The following is a 16873-nucleotide window of genomic DNA, read 5'->3' on the forward strand; positions in this document are numbered from 1 at the left end:
TTCTTTTTTTAATTTTAATTTTTATTTTTTTTCTCTTGGGGGGCGGAGGTTGCAAGGGTGGAAGGTAGATATGAAGGTTTGGGGAGTATGATGTGAAAGTCACAAATAATCAATAAAAAGTTTTCAAAAATATTTATTCAGCTCACAGGTTTAGGACTCTAAAAGCTTGATTCCACTGGGTCTTGGGGCACAGGCTTTTATTCCCTCTACTGTGGAGACTGAGGCCTGGGGTCACAAGGTCAAGGCTTGTCTGGCTATAGAATGACTTCAAGACTAGTCTCGGCAATGTCTCAGAATAAAGGTAGAGCAGTTGCCTAGCCTGGGCATATAGCCTCAAGAGGACTGCAATGAAAGGTATGTGACTTCTGCTCACCTCTGTGGTGGGTCCCCATGGATGGCTCACCTGGAAGATGGCAACATAGTCCTAGAGTATTGAAGGACAGATAACTTGTTGAGGCAGGAAGTCAGAGCAGGGAGAAAGATTCTTTGTGGATTTCTTACTTGTAATACGGCTGGATGATGAGTATGTCCACCAGCCTCCATTTCTTACAAGAAAAGTGCACACAAGCAGAGAGAGAGAGAGAAAGAGAGAGAGAGAGAGAGAGAGAGAGAGAGAGAGAGAACATATAGCATATATATGAGATATACAGCCAGACAAGCTTTGACCTTGTGACCCCAGGCCTCAGTCTCCACAGTAGAGGGAATAAAGGCCTGTGCCCTAAGACTCACCACTTGCATATATATGTGTATGTGTATGCATATATATATATATGTATATAGCAAGTGTATGTGGCTAATCTCTAACTTGAAAATCTTATCACTGAGAGCATTTCTTTTTCTCTCCATTCCATTTTCCCCCCCTAGAGACAGGAACCATACAAATAAATGTACCTCTGGGGCTCTGATTTGGAGATGGCTTGAATATGTGCCCTAAAGATTTGTGTGTTGGGGGCTTGGAGCCCAGTGTAGCACTGTGAGAGATGATGGTACCTGGTAAGAAGTTATCAAGTCATTGGAGAGACTGGCCTCTGAAGGACTTAATGCAGTCACCATGCAATCTTTATTAGCTCTCATAAAAGATGACACACACACAAACACACACATATATTGTTCGTATATGTGAGTATGTAAATATATTTTATAGATATAATATATATTCGTATTCAATCTGGGTCAAATTAAGGACATATATCCTTTTTGCATTGCAAAAATAAACAGCATTAGTTTTTACCAATGTCTCATTTTTAGCCTGGCTACTGACTCATGCTAAGTATGCTTCCAAATTTTACTGTAGGTGCCTGTAAGGGGAAGAGCAAAACTTTCCCTTGTAGAAGTTTTGAAAGCAGCACATGATTCATAATAGCTGAGATAACATGCTGGGAAACACAAGTCACAAACCAGACACTCACAGTGTGGTCATAGCAGCGAGAACCTGCATCTCTGGGTGGTTGGGTGCCTGTCATGAAGACTGTTGACAGCTAATCCCCGCAGGCTTCTTGTATTTTTGTACTCTTCTGAGAAAGGTTTTGCAATCCAGGAAAATGTCTGAAGGTAAAAATTAGGACTGACTAAAGAGTTGGTTAATTGATCTTACGTTGAATAACAGTTACACGTTATTGAGCAGTTAAGAATCCTACAGGCTTTTATGTAAGTTATAGCGCTGTACTATGGAGGGGGAGGGGAATGGGGGCGGAGCTCACATGTCATGGATATTTCCACCTTGTTTCCAGGGTCACCTCAGCTGGGTGAGGGCCAGGTGGATGTGCTCCTGCAGTGGTAACTTACTGGGAGGAAATCAACAGAGACCTTCCAGGGTCGAGTTTTGTCAGTCGACTTTACTCTCCCTTTGCAGTTGGCAGTCAGCAACACAGACTCCTATTAGAAAGAATGAAGCAATAAATGAGTTATTTGGTGTTCAGAAAAAAATCTGAGGCTGTGGCTGCATAATGAGCTTACCTGCCAGCCCTCATTTCTTCCAGGAAGAGTGCAAATGCCCAAAGTTTGGGTTTTTCTTTGGCTGGACTGGAGTGTGGCCTGTGTCCTTAACACATCCATGAGGAATTAGGGAGTCTGTCACACAGATTTCAGTCTCCATTGAGAATTTTTTTCCTGAGGAGCCCATAGCCCTTCCTGTCTGATGTGCCCCTATTTTCCTGACTTTGATGTGTCCATCCAAACTTGTGATGCTTGTTGCCTATTGGAGACATCTTTGTTGGCTTTCTTTAACTGGCAGCTGCATACCTTGGTGACGCAATTTCTGGAAAAGTAAAAAAGTTCCCTTTCTGTGTATACACTTAATTTTTATCATTGTCTTAAAACCTGCCATGCCAGGGCTGAAGTTGAGATGTGGTATTTCCTAGTCTCTCTGGGACTCTGAGTATGCTCTTTCCGTGGTCACAAGGTGCACAAGGTGGCCTCTGTCTCAGGAAGTGCTGACTTCTTCTTCCTCTTCTTCTTCTTCTTCTTCTTCTTCTTCTTCTTCTTCTTCTTCTTCTTCTTCTTCTTCTTCTCCTTCTTCTTCTTCTTTTTTTTTTTTTTACCAAAGTAGAGCCCTTTAGGTCTTGGTGTTCAAACTTGTCTTTTCTCAATGCTTATTGGTAGAAGAAAATGATAGATGTGTAAGTTTCAGATAGCTTATTTATATAATTACATCTGTGAGGCGAGAGGCCAGAATGATCAGTTTTCAGCCTGGCTCCTTGCAGAGCCCGCAGCAGACCTGCAACTCTGCCTGATTTTTGGAAGGAATTCGAAGCCTAAATCCACTAAGTACCTCTGTTCAAGATCTTCCAAAGGAATAGATTTCAAATTTGTGCCTCTATAATTATATAATTTTGGGAACCATCAATCTTTGACAGTTGTGTGTGTTTGGGGTTCATTTAAGAAGTTGATTTTTACAATAACCAGGGAAATTGAAGTTGACCGATATCCAATACACTGATAATCAGGGAAATGGACCACCTTCCTGAGATGATTGTGTTCTTTCTTTAGATACCATCTTGATTCCCCTGAAAGAAAATGATGTAGAGAGTTTGCACATGAAAGACTCTCTAGGGTGTCCTGTCCAGATGTTCAGAGTAGAGACATCTGCACAGGCAAGGCAGTTTGCAATCATGTTTTTTAGCCAGCACCACTGTAATTTACCTTATGACCTATCCAAGTGGTTCACAATAATCTTCCTCCAAGGCCTCCTTGTCATTTGCCTTTGTAGATACTCTTTAATTTCCTCCTCACTCATGCCTTCCAGTCTTTCTTTCTTTCTTTTTTTTCCTAATTTGACTCAAGCATGTGACAGGAGCAGCACTGACACATCCTAGGGCTGCTCCACTCAGGTGTCTTTCTCTGTTGTGCCCTTTCTGCCGGCTTTAATGGATACTTTGTGTTGTTCTGCAATGTGCTGTCAGGTCCTTAATTTCCCATTAAGTGTAATTTTATCTAACATTCAGACCCATATTATTCTATCTGCAAATACTGGCTTCGATGTTAGCCCAAGGAGCTGCACACATGGTTGTGAAAGAATGCAAGCAAGCAAACAAACAACAAAAACAAAACAGTATTTTATTTCCCAGGTGACTCTTCTGTGAATTCAACACAGAGTTGAACCATAGCCCAGTCAACTGAGCATAAACACCTTAATTTATACATCTGAATGGGTATTTCTGCACCAGCACTGCGGGAGATGTGAAGGCAGAGTTTGTAAGCTATAGACTGTGCCCTTCAAAGAAATCGAAACATAGATGAGGCACCAACTCAAGCTAAATACATATGATATCACCAAATGACACAAAACAACTAGTGATGTGTCTGTCGTTTAAGTACCCACAATTCACAAGGGAAGCCATTTTTACACTTATTCTCGTTCACTGATGTGTCTCTATGCTTGCCATAGCCTCTGTCATAAGCCATAGATAACAGTTCAACAGATGTGTGGAGTACAGTGCTATTATCTACTCTGTACGCATAGGGCCATGTGGACCCACAAGGATGTCTCTGCAAAGCATAACAAATGACCTCATCCATGACTGCTTCTACATAGGGAAGGCTGCTAATAAAGGAGGTAGCAGTGCTGCTTCATATGCAAATGCTCCTGACACATTTGGTACCGCCAATGGACAACAGCTGCCTGAGTGGGGGTGGGGGTGGGGCTGGGAAGGTGTTGTGAATATACAGTATAGTGTTTATCTGTTCTGTGTTCTTTGATTGATTCAGCCATGAGTGATAACCTGGGAGGGTTCATAGGAAGAGAGTACAAGGCAAAGGTTTCTGTTTCTACAATTTGTTTTGGGTTTCTTCTCAACTCATTGACCTCAAACAACTCTCCCATAATTCCCTCCATTGTCTTGTTTTTTTTTTTCTGTAATATTTATTAGGAATTTAGCACAGTTTATTAACTCTGCTAGTATGTTCTTTTGAATGTTTGCTGTTTTTTTTTAATTCTCTGATTGCAATGCTATGTAGATTTTTAAATTTATTCTTAACCTATAAGCCCTCTTGTTATTTCTAGCATGTGATTTAAGCAAAATAGAGAGAACATTTAACACATTGTAGACATTGTAGAATGTCTTCCTGAAAGCTTTTTTTCCCCACTGGCATTCAACCGTGGGAGATGTCCTGGGAACAGCATCAGTAACCAGTGTGGATATAGGCATGGGTCCTTCTAGGATCCCATCTGGACTGAGGACCAGCAACTCGATGCATTTGTGCTTGCAGCTGTTGAAGCATCCCGACTGCCATTTCATTTGTATGTTTTCTCCACAAACCTGCAGTCGCACATGACTTATGTTATCTACAACAGGTCAGCTATGGGACATGGTTTTCAATAACGGAGTTGCAAAGAACTCAAGATTTTATTATTATTATGTTTTCCTGGTAAAATGCCTCAGATACCTTCTCATACAGGAAGTGGCCTGCTGAGTGGTGTTCTAGAGCCATTAACCATACATGTAAGGCTGTGCAGATAGGTGCAGTGCCTGCAGCCAGAGATGTTTCAAAAGCAGGAGGAGGCCACAGAAGCTGACAGGTCAAGTGCAAAGACTTCAAGAGCAAAAAGCACATGCAAACTGCTGGCGGAGGGTGAGGGGGAGTGGGGTGGGGGTGGGGGGAATGAGGGCCAGGGGTGAGGAGAAGGCACCCAGATTGACTGGATCTGTGCATCGGTGGATAGACAAATGTCTGAGAGTTTGGGGGCTGAAGAAAATTTGACGGGAGGGAGTGGCTGGAGACAAAGGAAGGTGTTCTTGTCTTGTTCCGTCCTTACACAATGAATTCAGACCATTCAGAATTGACTATTTGACTCTGGCTATTTGACTCTGTCCGTTGCTCCTACCCGTGAGGGCGGTGGTGAGAGGAGTTGGTGAGTCGTCTCTCTGGATCCCTTTCACACTGGCTAAAATGCCTGAGAGATTCATGATATCCATTGGAAAGTGTATCCGGAGTGCCAGGAGGATGTCTGGACCCAAGCATCCAAGCTGGAAATACTCTGAAAGTTTGCAGTTTCCCTAAGTAGACAGCAGGACCTGTAAACTTGTGCCTCCAGCCTCTCTCCAGCTTGAGGTTCTCCTGGGCCGCGGACCGACGTTCTTCCCGTCCCGCCGGCTCCGGTCTACGATCATCGGCACTCAGACAGCTCCTCCAAAGTGCGTGGGGAGGGGACCCCGCTGGGCTCCGGGACCCCTTCGCGGGGACCTCGCGTTGCCCAAACCCTCCCGGGCCCTGCAGGACCCTCCCCCCGGAGGCCGGGCTTCGCCGACCCCTCCCCGCGCGGCGGCCGGAGGCGGGGATGCTGAGTGGCAGCGGCCGGCCTGGGCTGCGAGGTTCGGCCGCCTCCTCCCGCTGCGCCCGCCCCTCGGCCTCCGCCCCGGCGCCGCCGACCCTCGTCTGCTCCCGCCCTCGCCCCTGCGGGTCCGCCGGGGCCAGACTGAGGCTGCAGCCAGGAGGCGGCACGGAGAGCCCGGCTGGGGAAGGCTGCTGCCCTGGCCAGGTAGGCGCTGCGCGGGGAGCCCGGGAGGGGGCCGGTCCCCGACAGCGCACGGGGGCGCGGAGGGACAGGCGGCGGGTGCCGGGGCGGGAAGGAGCCGCTGCAGCGCGGTCCGGCCGTAGACGTGGAAGAAGTTGAGCCTGGAAGCGCGTTTTCCCGGGGAGCTGTAGAGGTCCCCGCCAGCTCCGGTCCGTGCCGCGTGGGGCTCACCGGCCACAGACCTCAGCTGCATCTCAGACCTGAGCTGCATTTTTTTGTGGCCGGTGCAGAGGGGTGAGGGCTGGAGAGGAGGTGGGCGGGGAGTGGGGGAACACCACATCTGGGGTGGATGAAGGACTCGGGGAGATGGGTTTGTATGCAGTCCCTACCCCCACCCGGCCGCGCTTCTCTCTGTCTATTCGGGGTCTCGTGCTCTTTGAACTGAAAAAAGCGAAAAGATTTTCTCCAAGCCGGCTCAACTTTTCTGTTATTTCAGGAGGATCGGGAGTTTCTATGGGAGTACGTGGGGAGTGTGTGAAGGGCAAAGACTTTCATCCTCACACCCTACCTCACTCCCACCCGGGCAGTTTCCTGTATTCTGTGCCGTGATTGTTTTTGTGCTTGTAGATTACAGCTGGTGACCCAAATGGAAAAGTGGAGCCACTGCCGGCGAGTGTGTGTTGGAGCCAGAGGGCGGCAAGGTGTGGGGGACTAGAGTTCCTTCGAAGAGACTTTCATTCTCTGAACACTTCTGCCGCCCAGCTTGAAAAGAGGGATGGGATGAGAGATAATTTGTCTTGCTCCTTCTAATGCTCTTCTAATCATTTTAAAGACTCCTTTTCAAATTAAGAGATAGAGAACACGTGTGCGATGGTTAAATATTTTAAAGACAGGGACGGTGAAATATCTCTCTCTGCAATCAAGCTAACAGGGTTAGCCTGTATTGGAAAACCTGATTCTGATGAAATAATATTTGAAAGGTTTAAAGCAATACAAGACAACATCTTATTTTATAATAGAGTTAACCTCCAAGAGGTCAGCAGTGTGGCTCGTGGTCTGTGACAGGGTAGCACTTTATGGCGGGAGGGAGGGTGGTGCATTGTAAACTTCAAGAGAGGAGGGTGGGGAGGGGGCTGCTCATTTGTCTTGAACCAGTCCTGTTAGGAAGAATGATTACACTACAAATGAACATTTGTGAATATAATTTGAGTCATGACACATGAACCAATCATTTGTCTGAAGGAAGGAAGGAAGGATCTTTGTAGATGAGAGCAAAGCAGTGCCTTCTGGGAAAGAAGCTGTTTATCCCTGTGCGTGGCTCAGAATTGATAGCACCTGCTAACACCAGAGACATGGGCTCAGATTTTGTCGCAAGCAAGGGATGAGCAAAGCAGAAAAGTCTACAGCAGGAGCTAGTTACAAAACAGTGGATAGAAAACTTTGTGTGTGTGTTTGTGCTTGTGCGTGCACGCAAATGCTTGCTTGCAAAAATTCATTTTCTGTATCTTTACTGCAAAGAATTGCCAACATAGGAGGATTAAAATTTAGCAGAGTCATGGGGCTGGAGAGGTGACTCAGTGGTTAAGAGCAGCTCCCAACTGTCTGCCACTCCAGCTCCTGAGGATCCAATACCTCTGACTTCCCACAGGTACTTGCACTCATACACATACCCAGATGCAGGCACACACTAGACATAATTAAAAATAAATCTTAAAAAGGTTTTCAGGAGACTCAGATTTAGTCTGTTGAGTCCCCATGGTATATAACCTATGTGAATACTTTGCAAGCTCTGTTCTAGTTCTCGGCTCTGGCCTCTGTGTCTATCTCATGGTAGTAGGGCCTGGGATCGTGGCTCTGGTGTTAAGAGCTCTTGTTGCTCTCTCATGAGGACTGGAGTTCTAAGCCCAGTACTCGCAGCAGATGGCTTACAGATGCCTGTAACTCCAGCTCTGAGGGATTCCACGCCCTCTTCTGGCCCCCTTGGGCACTTGCACATGCATGTGTGCATACACTTAGACATACGAACAAATAAAATAAATCTCAAAGGTTGCTCTGCAGTAGTGCTTACTTCTCTTCTAGGGGACTGAGTTTGATTGCCACCACCCATGTCAGGTAGATCATAATTGCCTACAACCCAGGCTCTTAGGGATCAGATACCCTCTTCTGGCCTCAACCGGCACTGCATTCATATGCACAAACCCATACACTGGCACAAATGTACACAAAATTAAAAGGCTAATAATAATAAAATATTTTTTAAAAAATTGGAAATGGTTGTGAGGGTTCGCATGAGTGTCTCTGGAAGGTTAACTGGTGTCTTCAGGTTTGGATGGTCCCCACTCACAGGAAATGCTCAGAAAATATTAATTAAGGATTGTCACCACTCCCAAGTCCCCGAGGTAAAAGGGGAGCAAAAGTACCTGATTCTCGGGCTGAGTGACAATCCACATCTAGAAGCACCCACTCTTTCTAGAACTTTCAGGCTAGATCCTTTTGGCCTCTTTAATTTATTTCACCTTTTTTTTTTTTTTAATTTCATGTATATGAGTACACTGTAGCTGTCTTCAGACACACCAGAAGAGGGCATCAGATCTCATTACAAATGGTTGTGAGCCACCATGTGGTTGCTGAGAATTGAACTCAGAACCTCTGGAAGAGCAGTTGGTGTTCTTAACCACTGAGCCATCTCTCTAGCCCCCGACCCCTTGGCCTCTTGTGGTAAGCCGTTTCTGGGCTATCTCCTCCAGGGTGTTTGTAGGGCAGAGTGTGTGGGTCTCCAAGAGCTGGAGTCGAGTGGGCTCCTCATTCCAGGTTCTCTGCAGTAGCAGATCCTCAGGTCTTGTATCCCATCAACAGAAAATATCCACATTCTGTTTGGAAAGAAAACACAATTTAAAAACCTTTTAGTGGTGGGTTTGATAAGCACTGCCCAAGAATGCTAAAATCAACGTTATAGTCAACTCACTAGTCTTAGAAAGATACAAATGATCTGTAAATGATGAAGTCCCAGAATTCATTCCATAGACATCCTGAACTAAACAGTATTTCTTGAATAGGGGAACTGCGCCTGTGTGTTCCTCTCTCTCTCTCTCTCTCTCTCTCTCTCTCTCTCTCTCTCTCTCTCTGTGTGTGTGTGTGTGTCTGTGTGTGTGTGTCTGTGTGTGCTTTACAATGCCAGCTTACTCATCTGCCCACTCATATATCCTGTCATTCAGCAGATATCTTTAAAGCTTCTCCCGTGGGACGGGTGCTGAAGTCACATTGTGATTTCAGGGAATTCCATGGCCCTAGGGTAGGCAGGGGGATAAGACAGACAGCCAGTGCAAGAATCCTGGCAGCATGGCAGAGGGGCGATGAGAACCTTGGAGGTGATGATTCTGCTTCCTGTTTATCTCCCGGGATGGGCTTTCCCTACATAGAGTCCTTGGGGACTGGGGACCCTCTGGGAGGGAGCACCTGTGAGGACCCCATTTGGAGACATGACAAAAGGCAGTTTTTGAGTTCACTTGGAATGAAAAATTGAATTTTGGCCTTCCAGAGAGATGTGCAGCCTAGTATTTGGTTGCAGAGACAGGAAGAGAAGTTGAATTTCTAGAGAGATGCCAAAAGAGTGTGTGGCGCAGTAGTGTCACATGGCTACAGGCTGCAACCTCCCTCCCTTGCCTGGCCAGTTAGAGCAGAGTGAGCAAAGACTTTCTTAACAAAACAATATTTCTTGATCAGGTGACTGTATCCTGTGTTGCTCCTTCTAATTTTGGAAGTACGTACGTTCATTCATTCATTCATTCATTCATCCACCCTGTCCTTCGGGTAATATCTTTTTAGTGCTGCAGGTGAGAGTCAATTGTGTCCTTGTGACTGAAGCTTTTGAAATTTTGTCTCCTTTCAACAGGCCCAAGTGGGAATGATTAAGTTCCTGACCCTTGGCCTCAGTGGCCAAGCTCATACGATGCTATCCAGCAGACTTGATAGGGTCTGTTGCTTTGAACTGGAATTCATGTGATACACAGAATGGCTTTGAGCATGTTTGGGAAAGAGGATGTGTGGCTAATGAAATGGATTCTGAACCTGCACACGTATGCTGTAGATGTTTGTGTTTTCCTGTATTCAGATGCCGAAGCCAGACACCCTTGAAGAAGGACATAGGTTTCACTGAGGTACTGAGTGGGGGTCCCCATTCTGGGGTTGGTAAATAACTTTAGGGTCTTTTGTTCTGAGGACACAATGAGGAAGTAGTGTGTATTTCTTTAGAGCACCTGGTCTATAGATTTTGTTAATAGCAGCCTGAACAGTTTTACACACACACACACAGACGCACACACGCACTGAGTGTGCATACTGACCTTCACTAGCTAAGAGGATGAGTTAGTTTTGTGCATGTCTACACGACCCTGAACATAATTTAAAACGTGTGTTATCTGCATGTTTTCCTAGTTTAACCTTAAACCATGGGGTCAAGAGAAGTACCCAGGTTTTGCTTTGAGGTTTGGCTGGCCAGAAAGGTGACCCTTGGTGTATTTTTACTATTCATCATGTGGTTTTGTTCTGATTTTGATTTAATACAACATCTTATTGATTAGGTTGGTTTTATTGACACTGATAAAATATTTCTGTGAAACACAAAGAGGATTTCAGAGCTGTTTATTTAGGGGTGAACTCGTTAGGCTTAACAAGACTTTTAAAAGCTTCATGTGGTTTATACTTGTACTGAGTTATGGTTATAAACCCTTAAATGAAGAGCATTGGGTGTTTTATATTCCTCCTGGGGAGTGATATTCAGCATTATTGAGGTAATACTAGCAGCACATAACAGTTCTTCTACTTTCTTCATAAGGAGAATTTCAGCTTGTCATAACCAGGCTGCAGCTTTGTGGTTTGGCTAATACATGGAAGTCCCGTGACCCAGTCCTCTGTCAGTGGGATGGCTGTGGATTGCCTCAGGCACCTGTTACAGATGTGAGGCACCTGTTGCAGATGTGCGTGTCCGGGCCTCGGCCCCACCTGCTCTGTACACCTGTTCTCAACCTTTTCTGCTTTCCTTACTGGCAGTGCCAGGGTCCTTCCAGTCTCATGCTGTGGAGGGGAGCACACTCATCAATGGCCCGCCCCCCACACCCTGCCCGCAAGTGGGGTAGTGTTGCTGTCTGGCCTTGGTGGGACTGAGGTTATTGTTGTTAATTTAAATCTCATTCATTTGTGGAATCGTTGAAAGTGTGCCAAGTTGACCCCATGACTGCTTGCCGGATCGAAGGCATGCGGTGTGACCTGCGCACAACTGTGGCCGCTCTCAGTGCTCTGGAGTTAAGCTAAGTTCAGCGGGCCGATGAATCATTGTCGTCTGTGTAACCAGTTTGGCACCTCGCTTCCCTCGCTCCACTGGGTTGGAAGGATATAGGCTGGAGTTTTAACTGGTTATCTTGGTATTTCTGTCTAAGAGATAAAAAGCCCTGCCGTAAGTACTTTTGGGGCAAGTTAGGGATTTGGGGGTGGTGTTGGAATTGCTGTTTTCAGCAGAACCTGAAGCAGCAGAGGGTTCTGAAGTAGCTTTCGCAACAAGCTTCCCACATGCCTGGAAAGTTCAGAGGGGTTCCTTTTCCTCTGCTGATTGTATTGTTCGGTGTTTTCTTTCTTTCCTGTGGAGCTGGCCTGTCAGGGGCACCTGGAGTTCAGGCTTCCTTTCTTTTGGGCAGGCCGCATTGGGCTGCTGTTTTCCAGCACTGCAGAGGCAGCAGCGAGCTGGGTGGTTGAGGAAGGCCCTGACTGTGTTGACAGTAGCCTCCGTTATCTGCAGATAAGTGGCCAAAACAATTTCTTAAAAAGTTGGGATTTCCCCCCTCTGGCCCATAGTGATCAAGATTTAGGAACCGAATAATCATCCATTGATGGGAGAGCAATGTTTTGTATTTATAAAGGCCTGCTGTCTGTATGCTAAACACACCACACACTCTGGAGAAACATGGCTCCTGACTTTGAAAAAAATTTCAAATCGTGCCCTTTTCATTGAACCGGCCAATAATCCATCCTTGAAGACGATCCCATCCAGTGAGGCCCATCGGTGGACATTCATAACTTCATCCTTCCTCACAGTCCTCCCTGCAGGGGAGAGCCTCATTTACTGGCAATGTGGATCCACACTGTGGTGGGGCACGACAGACATACTTACTAGGGGTCTGTAAGTCAGGTTTCAATGGAACCTTATTGGCTAAGTGGGTATGCCTAGGGTCTGTTCGTGTGGTTTTCCCCAGTTTACCCATAGGTCTATCCCTTTTCTTTCAGTTGGTGGAGGAAGGGCATCGTCAGAAGAAACAAAATGGGTGAAACCCACCAGTGGGTTATGATCTAAATGCACTGTATTTGTGGTATGAAATTACCAAAAAATAAAGTGAAGCTTTAAAAATCTTGGCCACAAGACTATTCGTTTTGTCTCATAAATCTTCAGTTCTCTCTGTTCTGGCTTGCCCAGCCTGTGCTGATAATTGGTCTGACCTGGTTGTCTTTCAGTCTTTCCTCCCTCAGGCCTGTGTGTGTTTCCTCAGTAAGCCTTGTTCATTGGTCACCTAGGTCTTTTGAGGCGTTCATTGGTACTGCCATTGGAGCTGTCCTTGTCATTCCACTGAAGTCCTCTTGGTGACCTGGGGGACATCAGCCTTCCCGAGCAGGCAGCCGGAGGGCAGAAGTCTCTGCCAAGATACAGAGGAAGCTAATCTTACCGTGACCTCAACCTCATTAACATTGTGCTGGAACCAAGACCCAGCATTCCACGGCATTGTTTGACTTTGGGTTGTCTCTGCTGATTTATGGACATGGGGCCTGTATTCCTGCCTCCTCAGGGAGGCAGATGCCAGTGTGATTGACAGGGGTGGCACTTCCTGACTCTTTTTAACTCTCTAACAGTCTCTGGAGTGCCATCTCATCCTTGGGCCCTGCTGGTGGTGATTTGGCCCCAGATGAAGCTGGACTGACAAGCCTTAGGAAGAGCAGAGGAGTAGTAGAGGCCTGGAAGAACTGGGAGAGCTGCGTGGGCTGAGATTCCACAGGGGTTTGGGAGAACTGGGGGTGTAAACCTCTCCATGATGCTCTTGTCCCTTCAAGCAGCGCTTCTTGGGGTCACTGAGTCTTGTTGAAATATACCGCGGCCCAGCAGGCACAGTGGGGCCTGAGATTCTCTGCATTTCTAGCAAGCTTTCTTGGTGCTGCTGCTGTTGCTTACCTGGTGGGGCAAGGCTGAATGAAGCTCTTGAAGGCTGAACCTTGCCTGCCAGGAACCTGTGGAGTCTGGCTGGAAACTGCCTGCTTTTACAGGCATGGGATTGAGTGCCTGGAAGCTTTTCTTTGGGGCCCTGGGGGCTGCCAGGAACAGCTGTGTGGGAATTGTCCTTAAGGTAGGGCAGGGGAGTTAATGGGGTCTTTGTGGTATAATGTGGCTGTTGGGGGTGGCATGGTTCTGGCTAAATACGTCACATTGTATGCTGTTTGTGCATACTTCAGATAAAGAAGACTCTAACTTCCTACAATTATACCTGCGTTTTTTTTCCCGACACACCCTGTAACTTTGAGGTTACTTGCTTACAAAGCATTTAAAACGTTGCCAATTGTTTCTCTGGAGCTTTATTCTGAACCTTGCTGGGCTCTCTGTTGGGTACTGGCTAGTTATTTGCATTCCCAGGCCACCCCTCCCCCCTCGGGGGGGGTTCTGACCTATAGTTTTGGATTTGATTCTGAGAATCCACAGCTTGTAAACAAAACTTCTAAAAGGCTTTTAGAATCAGGCGGAGCCTGTGATAGTAGCCCGGCTTTGATTGGGCCAGCCTCACCTGCTTCCCTTCCAGGTTGTAAAGAGCCGTTCTGTCCCAGTGCATCTGCTTTTTGTTTTTCTTTTGACACACTTGTCCTCATGAAGAGGCTGATAACTTTAATGGCACCAAATCAGAGAGTGCTTTGTCAGCAGTGTTAGAAGTCACTTCCCCAAAGCCTTTAGGAACATTTAGGAATAGACTCTTGATTACAAAGTGCCTCCTGGAATGGTGGGGGATTCTGGAAGTAACTGGTTGTGAGCTTTGGGCCTCTGCAGGCATTGAAGGCTGTCCCATTGCTGAGTTTCCCCACCCCCTTCCCTGCTTTGGCTCAGATGCTCGAGATAATGAGCAACTCCATCTGAAGTAGCAGGTGGACAGAAGTGGACATCAAAGGACTCCCATCCTTCATGGACCAGCTGGGGTCTGATTGGAGAGAGCTGGCTGATTAAGGCAGCAGCTTTGCCTGTCATTAGAACAACACCAGCCTCCGCTTCTACAGATGCGAGATCAAGATACATCTTAACTGTACCCTAAGGGCCAAGTCAGCCTGGGAAACGTGTGAAGCCGGAGCTAGTTGGTGTGGTGGGATCGTGGTGGATGTAGCAGGAGGAGTGAGCAGTACGGGGCGTGTGTGTGTGTGTGTGTGTCAGAGCCGGAGGCCTCTGAGCTGCACTATGCAAAGGTTCCATGGGCAGGGATCTGGGTTTTAGCAGCACTCCTTTATGTGCCCTGACTGTCCCCACTGTTCATACAGTACCAGTGGATCTGTGGCTCACAGTAATGTCCTTCAGGTCAGTCACCCAAGTGGCTGTGATGGATGGGCCATTCCCTGGAAACTGAATATCAGATCCACTCTCTTTATGGTCAGTGTTGATCCAAGTGTCGGTTATGCTTTGGATACCACTTTTGCACTGAATCATGGGAGTGGTGCTTAAATGTAACCAAAGGCTGTCACCATGAAGGGGAGCATGACCTTGAGGTTTTGTTCCCTTCATCCTGTCCTCTCATCCTGCTCCTGCAGGGGCTCAGCTCACTGTCCAGCGTTTCCCGTTGCTGTGCTGGGTGTGTACTGCATGGGCCCAGACAGGAGTTGTCTGCTTAGTTCTCTGGGTACTTTTCCCAGCATGCTGAGCTGCCTGGCCACTGAGAGGCTGCTGTAACAGAGCAGACATGTCCCCAGGGCCTCACCCCCAAAGAGAAGTTAGTGAAAGACACGGCAGTGACAAAAGTTGACTCCCAGCTTCCCTCTTCATGGTTTTAATGTTTTCTAGGGTCTGAAGAGAATAAGGATTTCACCATTATTCTGGAAATTTCCAGTCACTGTGGATACCACCGTGTGGTATTTATCTATTACATTTGAAAATATACCCAGAAAATAAATTGAAATGAGAAGATGCAGGGGTTATTTGAGTGGGGTTTGGGCATCTTTGGAACTTGAGATATTGTTAAATATCTGTGCTGTAAAGTCCCTAAAGAAGCCATGTGGGTGGGACCTTTGTGGGGCCTGGTCTCTACCGTTGGTGGCACGTGGGAGTGACATAGTGAGCAGAAAGCATCTATGAGGGCCCAGCTTTCAGAGAATCTTGTTTTGTTCATCAAGACTCTTAGCAAGCCAGGAAACAAACACCAAACAAACCAACCAAGGCTGGAGAGGGGGTCAAGGAGCTAAGAGTGTGGTCTGTTCTTGCAGAGGATTGAGGTTTGGTTCCAGCACCTACACGGAGCAGCTCACAACTGTATCTTTGGTTCCCGAGGATCGATACTCTTTTCTGGCCTCTGTAGGCAGTGAGCTCATGTGCAGTGCCCCATGCATGTATATGTGGTTAAATAAATTAAAACCGGGCTGGAGAGATGGCTCAGTGGTTAAGAGAACTGACTGTTCTTCCAGAGGTCCTGAGTTCAATTCTCAGCAACCACATGGTGGCTCACAACCATCTGTAATGGGATCTGATGCCCTCTTCTGGTGTGTCTGAAGAGATTAACTTACATACATTAAAATAAATAAATCTTTTTTGAAAAAAAATTAAAACTTTAAAATCAACACAATAGGTCTCACCCTCACATAATTGGGATCCCTTTCTCACAGGGCTGGTCACGTAGTGACCTGGTCACTTAACAGACATCACTAGTTGAATCTTAACCACCTCACATTATCCTAATTAGAAAGGTCAAGTAATATGCCTAGTTCCTTAATTTCCTTGGAGTTTCTGAGCTTGTCTTGTGTGGTTTGATCTTGTAAGGAAGATGATGCTGTTTTTTCATTCTGTGAAAGCATTCTAAGAGCCGGTCTGTGGGTGCTAAGCTAGTCAAACACCCTGGGTCTGTGTGTCACTCATACAGCTTTTCCTCCCCATGCATTGATTCAAGGGCACTATAGTGTGGACCCCTTCAAGGAGAGGAGTTTAGAAACATCAGAGCCGCTGTAGTCAGTGGTTGCAACATCTAGCCTACTAGTCTTGGGCTGCAGTGTTGCTAATGTGTGGGCTCTGACTGACAGTTTCATTTAATGCTGAAATGATGTCTGGGAGGTACCAAAGCACACATACATTGATGCAAACATACACACACACATACACACACACACACACACACACACACACACATTTAAACTGTATCCCTTTCCACAACCAGGCTTCACAGTTGTTTTTATTGATTTTTACATTTTGTGTGTGGGTGGGGTGGGGGAGGAACATGAACTCTTAGAAGTCTACTCTCTACCATCTGGGTCTTGGAAATCGACCTCAGGTAGTCAGGTATGGAATCAGTGCCTTGACTTGCTGAGTCATGTGCTGGCTCCTCGTAGCTTTTTATTTATTTATTTATTTAGACATAGGTCCTTACAGAGGAAGCTCCCAAATAGCCTTTCAAGTGGCAGGGCAGAGCTGGCTCATGGATGGATATCTCTGGGAAGCCTCTTTGCCTCCATTTCCAGATAACAATCAATGCATAATTTAGGAGCACTTTTTGTTGGATCAGGTAGCTTGTCGGCTGTAATTTTTGGCTGGCTGTCTTACCCACTGTTGGGTTTTGTTGTTGATTAGAAAGATTTGCAGATACTGGTTTCCAGGAAAGGTCGATTTCCAGTGGACTGTGTTCAGCGTTTTGCTTTAGCGAAGACTTAAGG

At 46.4% G+C, this 16873-nt stretch overlaps 1 protein-coding gene across 2 annotated transcripts in view; it reads left to right on the forward strand.

Moving 5' to 3' along the window:
• The first annotated feature begins 5935 nt into the window (after positions 1–5935).
• Positions 5936–16873, forward strand: part of Lhfpl2 (LHFPL tetraspan subfamily member 2) — a 135201-nt gene continuing 124263 nt past the window's right edge. Inside the window, exon 1 of one of the 2 annotated variants that reach the window (XM_028760203.1) lies at positions 5936–5977. The gene's annotated coding sequence lies outside the window, so the exon portion shown is untranslated. The remainder of the gene's footprint in view (positions 5978–16873) is intronic. The other variant, XM_028760202.1, reaches the window with a different exon arrangement.

Source organism: Grammomys surdaster, unplaced genomic scaffold (assembly GCF_004785775.1).
Source record: "Grammomys surdaster isolate TR1022 unplaced genomic scaffold, NIH_TR_1.0 126391, whole genome shotgun sequence".
In the NCBI taxonomy this organism is placed as follows: Eukaryota; Metazoa; Chordata; class Mammalia; order Rodentia; family Muridae; genus Grammomys; species Grammomys surdaster.